Consider the following 8,744-nt stretch of genomic DNA (forward strand, 5'->3'; position numbering starts at 1 on the left):
CAACATTATTGCGTAAACCTCATTCGGAAGGGTCCGCGATGCAATCGAACACGGCAAAGCCTTTCACGGATTGCGTGATGGTCCGCTCGCTTGCCGCACCTACGCAACAGCGCCGATCATCATGCGCAAAGTTGCGACAAATACGCCGTAAACACACCGATGTGCGAATAACAGCGTTCAAAGTCATGAGAAGAAACACGGTGCAAAATGCACAGTAGCAACTTCCAGCTCGCCACCCTTGCCCAAGGCAAAGTGCCAACAGGCACGGAGAGAACGGTGAGCTGGCAAATATAAAATTTAAAAAAAATGAATACGTTACATTGGCGACACGGGCCAGAATATAACGCGAGGCGCGCCCCGACTTCACAAATTTCTAAAATGACCCCGCCTTATAATTGTGGAGATTTGGTACTTGGGCACAATAAACAGAACAATTCAAAGTAATTCAACAGCCTAGTGTTAAAGCGTGTTAAAAAGAGCAGTAGGTTGACTACTTTTTATTTCGATCAAGGCTACTGCTCGCGTAGAAGGTTCTCGCTTTCCACTAAAATGCGCCATTAAGGCAAATCTTGCACCACACATGCAGACACTGAAAATTATGACAAATATCCAGTTTGCCGCCCTTCAGTAAGAACGAATCATGACTTATGTTCCTGCCTATATATTCCAGTCGTCTATAAGTGGCAGGTGAGGGGCCACAATACATGCGCCGTCCAAATGTAAAGGCTGTTCCTGAGGCGTCAGAAATCGGTGAATATCGTCTCGTAAACTGGGCACAGTCACCCTCTCTATGCCTGCACCATCTGCGTTGTAGGCCAAGATTGTCTGTAGAAGGGAACATGGCGATGGACACCAACTCGGACAATTAGACCGCAAGCTCTGTGCTGCAATGAACGAACGCCGTGACATTCTGCCGTAGAAACCACACCCAATGTGGCCAATCGAGAGCAGTCTTCAATACACCATGGTCTTCGTCAGCTCCCCAAGTAATGTTTCGAATTCTCCGCATGGCGGTGAGAAGGCGCAGAGAATTGTTCTCCCTCGCGCACGCTCCGTGCAGATCACGTGATATAAAACGGTTCCCCTGTTCAGATTATTATAAGCATGATTGACAGTTCCCGCGCAAGCGCTCTGCCGGATGTTAAGCATGTGATTTGCGTTTCTCACGCGTACGCGGCCCGCTCACGCTCGCGCAAGACCGAACCATGGCACGCAGTCTTATCCTGACGCTTACATGAAGGAATGTCACGCATATTTTCGGTCACGTAGGTCTTGAAACGCCATCCACGCCTCATTTACATGCGCGTCACGCTCAATCTTACAGCTTAGCGTGAGATTAAGCAAGAATTTTTTTAGAGTGTAGGGCCTCGGAGGAGCGATTACACCAGCGGCCGTCTTCCATTAGCGCCTTTCTTGCCTGTGTTTTGCCCCAGAGTGTACAACAGAATACTTCGTCTAATCGTTAACTAAAGCGCTTGCTTAGTCCTTCTCATGAAAGATAATTCGTCCTCATTACAACGTCCGGCGTAGAAGAAAATCGCCAGATGAGAAGTTTAGAGGTGCATGATATGATGAAACGCATTCTGGTATGTTCACATCCCTGCTTACTGATATCATTGGTTTTAGTTTGGCGCCATTCCGGCATTGAAAATGTCGTTGTAAATCTGTGTTTGCTCCAAGAGAGTGCTATAGCTGGAACTCTTCCTATGGTAGTACTCGAAATAGTCTTGAAAGTATAGGACACTTCAGAAAAGAGATGTACAAACAAGAGGAAATGTCTCTTTTGAGATCGTCAGATAAGGTATACGGTGTTTTCTTCTTCTTTCGACCATCTGGAGGCAGAAATGGCGGCATATGGAAGTGGTACTCATCTCGGGTCCATATCGCTATTTGTTTCTAATTTGAAAAGCCTTTGTTTACTTCCATAACCATCACTTATCGGCGAGCGGAGACCCCCACGTATGAATTGTTGCCACAATCCAAAGTAAACCTCCCAAAAGAAGTGTATATCTGTATGCTATCTGCAAATATATGCTTTACAGATGTAGAGAAGGGAGCGAAAGTTTGGAGACGGATTGAGTCGCGAAATTTTCTTTTTTTCTCAGGGTTGGCATGCCGGCTGAAATAAACCGTATAGAATTGGAAATCAAGTGCATACGCGTGTTCGACCAATGCAGTGTATTCCTCACGGCATGCTGCCGTGACGAACGCGCAGTTTATTGTTCACATCATTAGATACGATGTGAACAAAAAATAAACCCTAAACTTTTGGCTACCTAACATCGCTCCTCCTCCAAGTTCAAGACTCCAGACGACAGCGTCGTGCACTGCCGCCGTCGAATGGTCATAAATAATGGAGGAATAACTCGTTTCCTAAGAGCTCTCCTACACGCCTTTCAACAAGAATAACCCCTCAAGTCCATGAAAGTGGCAACAGACACACGTTTTCAATCAATCACCGACTCTGCAGGAACCGATCGATAGCCAAAACAGATCGCACGGTGCGCTGCAGCACGAAAGCGTCCAGCATATATACACGCAGTTTCGACACCATGCAGACGTGCGCGAAAGCGTCAGCACCGATGCTGCGCGCGCTTGCGTGTTTCGTACAGCAACCTGCTTCGGCAGAACGCGTAAAAGAAACATTCAGATACAAAAAGCCAGAAAGGAAGCTTTTTGGCCGGGGAGTGCGAGAGAAGGGAAAGCAAAGAGGGAGAGACGACTTAACTTTCGCATTGTGTGCCAACGCGCTGCAGCATCCGGAGAAATAGGCAACGTGTCCAGAGCAGGTGACTGGCCTCATCGACTCACGCAGGACGCAATGGGTCATTCATGGGAGCCGAGAAGCCGCCAGCGCCACCACTGATGGCGCAAAGCGTGAGCGTATGCGGCGAATGTATTTGATCGAAAGGCCTCCCTTTGCAACCAATGGCGCGCTATTCAACGAGCGTTTCGTGCTCGAGCAACGTCTGTTACCACGAGCGCGCTCCGGAGCGCTGTGCGTGCCGTCAGAGACGAAAGGCGGCCATTTCCAACACGTGCACATGAATGTTCGCTCACACGCGTGGCGTGAGCCATTTGCGAGAAGCGGTTGTGTTCTTGCAATGACGGCGTCGAAGCATAAAACGCTGTCACAACGGAAGTAATCAAGCAGGAACGAGCACGGGAATTCTACTGCGCAAAAGCTACAAGATGAGGGACGTTTATTAGAGGAAGCTTTAGCTTGACGGCTACTATCTAAATACATGGCAAATTTGATGATGTTTGTTGCATTGCGAATAAAACGTTAAAATCTAGTGACAGTCGTGCAGCCAGTTTTCGATTTGGGCCGTAAATAAAAATTGCTGAAGATCGTAAATTTTCAGCAGAAGTAACTATCATGTTTGCAACTTTGTAACTCAGCAATAAAAGACGATATCACAATTCTGCTAATCGCATCTAATAGTGCATATAAAGTGAACAAAAACAATGTATTGTACATGGCTCTCAATTTAACCACTAAAATGTGAGTAGGACTTTTGCAAAATCCATGTAAACAACGTAACACTTTCAGGGAAGACATTAATTGGCGTATGAAATTTGTTCGTTTTGGCTGCTCTAACAGATGCATATTGCAGAACTGCGATATCCGTAGTTGGTGAAGAGCTGCGAATTTGTAAACTTGGTACTTCAATTTTCTTTTTTTTTTTCCGGCCTTACCTATTTTTCAAGCTTCGTTTTCAAAAGTTCAGGCAAGAAATGAAAATTCTGCTTCAGCAGTCATTAGAATTTAACTTTCTCTCTCAAATTCAACAAATATCATTAAAACCGGCTGAGTGATGATTTGAGAAAAGCGTTTCTACGTTTCACACGTATTCGAACAGACAGCAACGAAGTTGGGCTCGAGCTAAAGCTTCCTCTTAAGGGCTGTTGCAGCCACTTAAATAATGGGGAAAAAAATAATGAGAAAAATTTTTGTCAGAGGCTGTGGCTATAGCACGTTGCCTATATATTTTGGCAAGATCAATGTAACTCCCCCGGGCACACATAAAATCTACGCGTTGCCACACGGTGCTTTAAAGTGGTGCATAGGAGAACGTGTAGATCAGGACCAACGCTTGGGCTACCCGCGTGCACACGTTATCGCCTGATCTGAGCGGCGTGATTAAAAGCAAAAAGATTTATTTTATCGTCTTGCTTTGTAGATTCACCACACCCTTTAAAGCAGGCCACATAACTAGCGCCGCGCCAGTAGCCATTAAACTTCATAGGGCAAGCGAACAACCACAAGGCATGCCGTCAACTGTCTCCCGAAGCAGCGATGGTGGCAAAGAAACTGCGCGGCCGAGCAGGGCCTCACATCGACCAAATACGCCCTTCGCAATGTGCGTGCAACGAAAGCTTTCCACGGAGTTCCATTTGAAGATGCGGTTCACTTTGAATGCAGCGCTACGTTTTATCACGGGGCCCACCATGAGTGGAATAGTGTCGGTGCGTACTGAGTGCGGCTGCGGCGCCTTGCATGTCGCTTGATAACGAAAGTAATCATGGTTTTAGTAGCACGTAGGTTTTTTTTTTTTTAATTGTCGACGAGGTTGTGTTAGCATAGGCACTAATGGGTTTCAAGGCCCATCTGAGACCACGATCGAGCGTGCTGTACACCGAAAAAGGTGAGAAATGTCACCTGGCCCGTAGAGCAATACATCGCGAACTCTAGCGCAGTCAACATCAGCGAGAAGATAGTTGATGTGATAGTGGGAAGCTTGTACTACGGTTACATCAACAACGCCTGTCGACAATCTCTCGGCCAGCCATTTGAACGAATAGCTCAATATTACACAGGACAGAGGACACGAATAGCGAAGAAGCATTTCACTGCTCAGAAGACCCGCCGAAAAAAAAGGGGGCAGCATTAACTCACATGGTCTTTGAAACCGAGGCAGAATGCGCCAACGAAGAATTGCATGATGAAAAAGCAGCGAATCGGACCAAGAGATTGAGACAGCCAAAAGAAAGGAGAAAGGCAGGGAGGTAAACAAGAACAGAAATATCCTGTTTGATACCCTACCCTTAGGGGCGGGGGTGCCGAACGATAAGGAAAGAGAGAGAGAGAGAGAGAGAGTACACACACATGATCACAGCCGTGCACAGTACATAATAATAGTTAACACTAGTCAGATTTCAAGCCTCTAGTGTATAGGTGAGCTTCTTAAAGAATGTTAGAACAGCATTCATAGTCCTCTCTTGCGTGGGCTTGTGAAGTCGGTAGTTTAATATTACTTATTCTGAAAATGTTCTATCGGAAAATGACGGCAAGGTAACTAACTTGCAAGACGATCGCGGTTACCTGAAATTACACGATTAACATTACAAGACATGAAGGTATTTGCGAGGAACTTGTGCTGGGCCTCACTTATGTTTACTAGAGAAAAAAAACATGTTAACCGCTAAAAGGATCAAAAGCTTCAGAAGCACAGAGAGGAACAAAAGCTCCTTTCAAAACGGGAATTCTTCCATTATGAACGCAGATAACTAGTGTCATTGTTGCAGAAACATATATTGCATAGCGGCAACCATAGTAAGAGAGAGACCGAGAAAAGGAAGAGAGAAAACGCAGAGAAAAAGAGGAGAGAGAGAGCACAGTTTCACACACGTTTGAAGGTGCGCACTGGACCTATATAAACAGTCGCCAGGGCCTGTCGATTTGAGATACTGCAATAACTCTTCCATGGCTTTCTGTGCCATCGACGTAGAGCGACCTATTTCTCTGTGTAGGCGGCACAGCGCAGTTAAATATCCCCTTCGCTTTACTAAAGCGACACTAAAGGCAAATATTAAGTCAATGTAGAATGTTAAAATACATCCCAGAAACCTCGCAGCACTTGTTTCGTGCCGGGACAGGACTTCGTTTAAGATAAAATCGTGCCTGAACGGCGCGGACGCACTTGGCGCATTTCAAATCGCCCGCCCCTAAGCGGGGGAGGGGTGACGTTGCGTACGCTATACCCACCCTTTACAGCCGTCTGTGAGTAAAACGGCGCCCGACAGACAGCGCTACAGGTTTTTTTTTTTTTTTTTTCTTTTTTGTGCAAGACATGGAGAAACCAAGCCAGATGGAGCGTTGGATTCGCCGCTGAAGCTGCTTTTGTTTAAGTGGCGTGGACCGTCCGGGCATCCGCGACATCACATAGACGTGGAAATCTCTGCCACTTGAATTTTGTGGGAGTTTCGCGAGCTAGCAAAACAGGCGACGTACGAAGCGATAACGAAACTACTGAGACGCGAAGGAGCTGGCGGGGCAGCGTCGAGCGAAAGCAAAACCTTTCGACCGCCCGCGTCGTTGTCAAGGGCAACGTCAATTAGTTCTTTTTTCTAAAAATCGAATAGAACTGGACAAGTAGCATTTTCTTCCATGTTATAATGCAATGTAATTATCTTTTTTTCATTGTGAGAACTTGAGTACTAGTGACAGAAATAAAATGAGTCCCTTCGTCCTCGTGCTAGTACTTGAATGCCCCTCGTGAGTCGCAAATCGTGTCCTGCACTTACCTCAATTTCTCGATTACTAAATCTTTGTTCCCGATAATATTGACGCCTTAGGCGTCCTCGAGCATAGATCTATCACTTTAGTTTCACCTAATATTTGCTTTTAGTGCCTAAGCGGTGATGACGCAGGTCTCAGCATGTAGTTGTCGTTGCTGCCACCACGTCAAAATATGTTTCATCCCCAGAGGGCCCTTCGCCACATAGAAGGATATGAACAATGCACATAAGAATGACAAATGCGAACACCACAAAAACGGTTGTCGTCCTGCTTTACACATCGAACAGCGCTTGTACTTTTTGCATGTCCCTGTCTGGTGTACGGAAAATTGAAAGAAAATGCACGTGCATTTTAATCCAAACTTCAGTTTAATGTCAGCAACAAAAAACAAGGGAGAGAGAGAAAGAAAATGAAGGTGCCAGCTTCGTAAAATAATTGAATAAATAAAAAAGTTCCTTATGTATGACTACACACGCCTCGTAACACACTGAGATCGATAGATATGAAGCTTGTCAGGCTTATGAATAATAATAGATGTCTTAATAGCTGGATGAAAGATTTTATTCTGTGTAAATTTAATGAAAATATGATTTCACATCATTACCTGTCCTTTGCGTCTGGTATGCATTCGCTTAATTTGACTCAACTTCGCTTAACATGCGCTGTTTCTCTCATAACAGCTGGGACAAAGCTTTGGTTCACCTTAAATAAATTATGATTTGACGCCATAAATTGTATATACTAACGTTATAAATTTTACGCTTATTTTCGCTTGACGTGACACTGATTCTGCGTGTTGAAAAACCAGGATATGGCTCAACTTTCGTTGCAAGAGACAGCCCCTAACTTACAGTAGAAAGAATGTACCTTGTGTACCTGTCCATCTTTGGTTTCAACACCCTCCCCCCACCTTTTAACCTCCGCCTGTCGCCATGTACATACAGCACATCGCGAAAACTCACCTGCGCGCTTCCTGCGGCCGTTATTACGTTCCCATGGCAACAGCTTTCTCGTGTTTCCCCGATGAGGTCATATTTCGCAAAAAGCCCCGGCCAGCTTCTTATTTCACGTTTCCGGCGTATTCATAGCAGCACGCAGGGTGAAAGAGAAGGCCCGTGCATAATGTGAGAGGGCGCGCGGTTTGATTCATCGTTGACAGTGCCACTAACCTCGATGGAAACGTGAGCGCTTGAAATTCCCAACGTGTTTTGACGTCAGACGCGCATAAGTTGGTGCAACAACAACTCATTACAAAAGAAAGCGCGGTGTTCATTGTTACCATAGGCAAATTGGTTGGGTGCTTTAAACGACCTCGTCGAAAGGCTCTACGTAGGATACTAAACCCCAAGTCGCAAGGAGCGCATTTGACGTTTTCCCACAGCTGAAATTTGCGGTGCCATCCAAGTTAATACCTGCCTTCGGTAGAGACATGCCAGTGGAATTCATTTTGTTATTTGTTTTTATAGTTAGCTCCTTTGTACGTAGGTTAAACAGAACAACGAAAAGAAATACAGACAAGCTTGCTCGTCTCCAATGAACGCCACGTGTGCATCAGTGCACCGTGGTTTTACGAACATGAGATAGGCAGTTCCATGATGACTGACTCCAGTTAATCCGCATGTCGCTGATACGTAGTCGGATACACTATTAGTGCTATTGTTTACTGTGCGCATAGTGCCTGCAAGGCACCACATGAACTTCTACTGCCGCTTTTTTTTCTGATTGACTTCGGAGGAGAGAGAGAAAATACTGTCTGAGGAAAAGCAGAGTGGTCGGCCTGTGGTAAATTGATCTTTCCAGCTGAATATACTTGTCTCGGAAGGAAGGGTAAGAGGAGAGAAATACCTAATAATTTGACCTGTGTCCAATCAAACTAAGTGCGGAGCGGGTTGTTTGGTTGATGTTTCCTGCGTACAAATTTCGCCAACGTTGTCACAAGCTATCATGCCTGCCGCTTTTTAGAATTTACCCCTGGCGGGATACCGTCACCTTCGTGGTCATACTTCCCCCAGCATAGGGTAGCCAACCGGATTCCTGACTGGTTAACATCCCAGCCTTCCTTATACATATCGATACATGCATATTGCGTGTTTCTTGTGGACGATGCACGTGGGCGCCCCGACGAAGGCGACGAACGATCTATGACTCTCGAGCTCGCGGCTGAACTGGTCAGCGTTGCTGTTATCCTTTGTAAATATACTTTGGAGATAGTCTCCAGGTT

The sequence above is a fragment of the Dermacentor andersoni genome, chromosome 2 (genome assembly GCF_023375885.2).
Source record: "Dermacentor andersoni chromosome 2, qqDerAnde1_hic_scaffold, whole genome shotgun sequence".
Lineage (NCBI taxonomy): Eukaryota > Metazoa > Arthropoda > Arachnida > Ixodida > Ixodidae > Dermacentor > Dermacentor andersoni.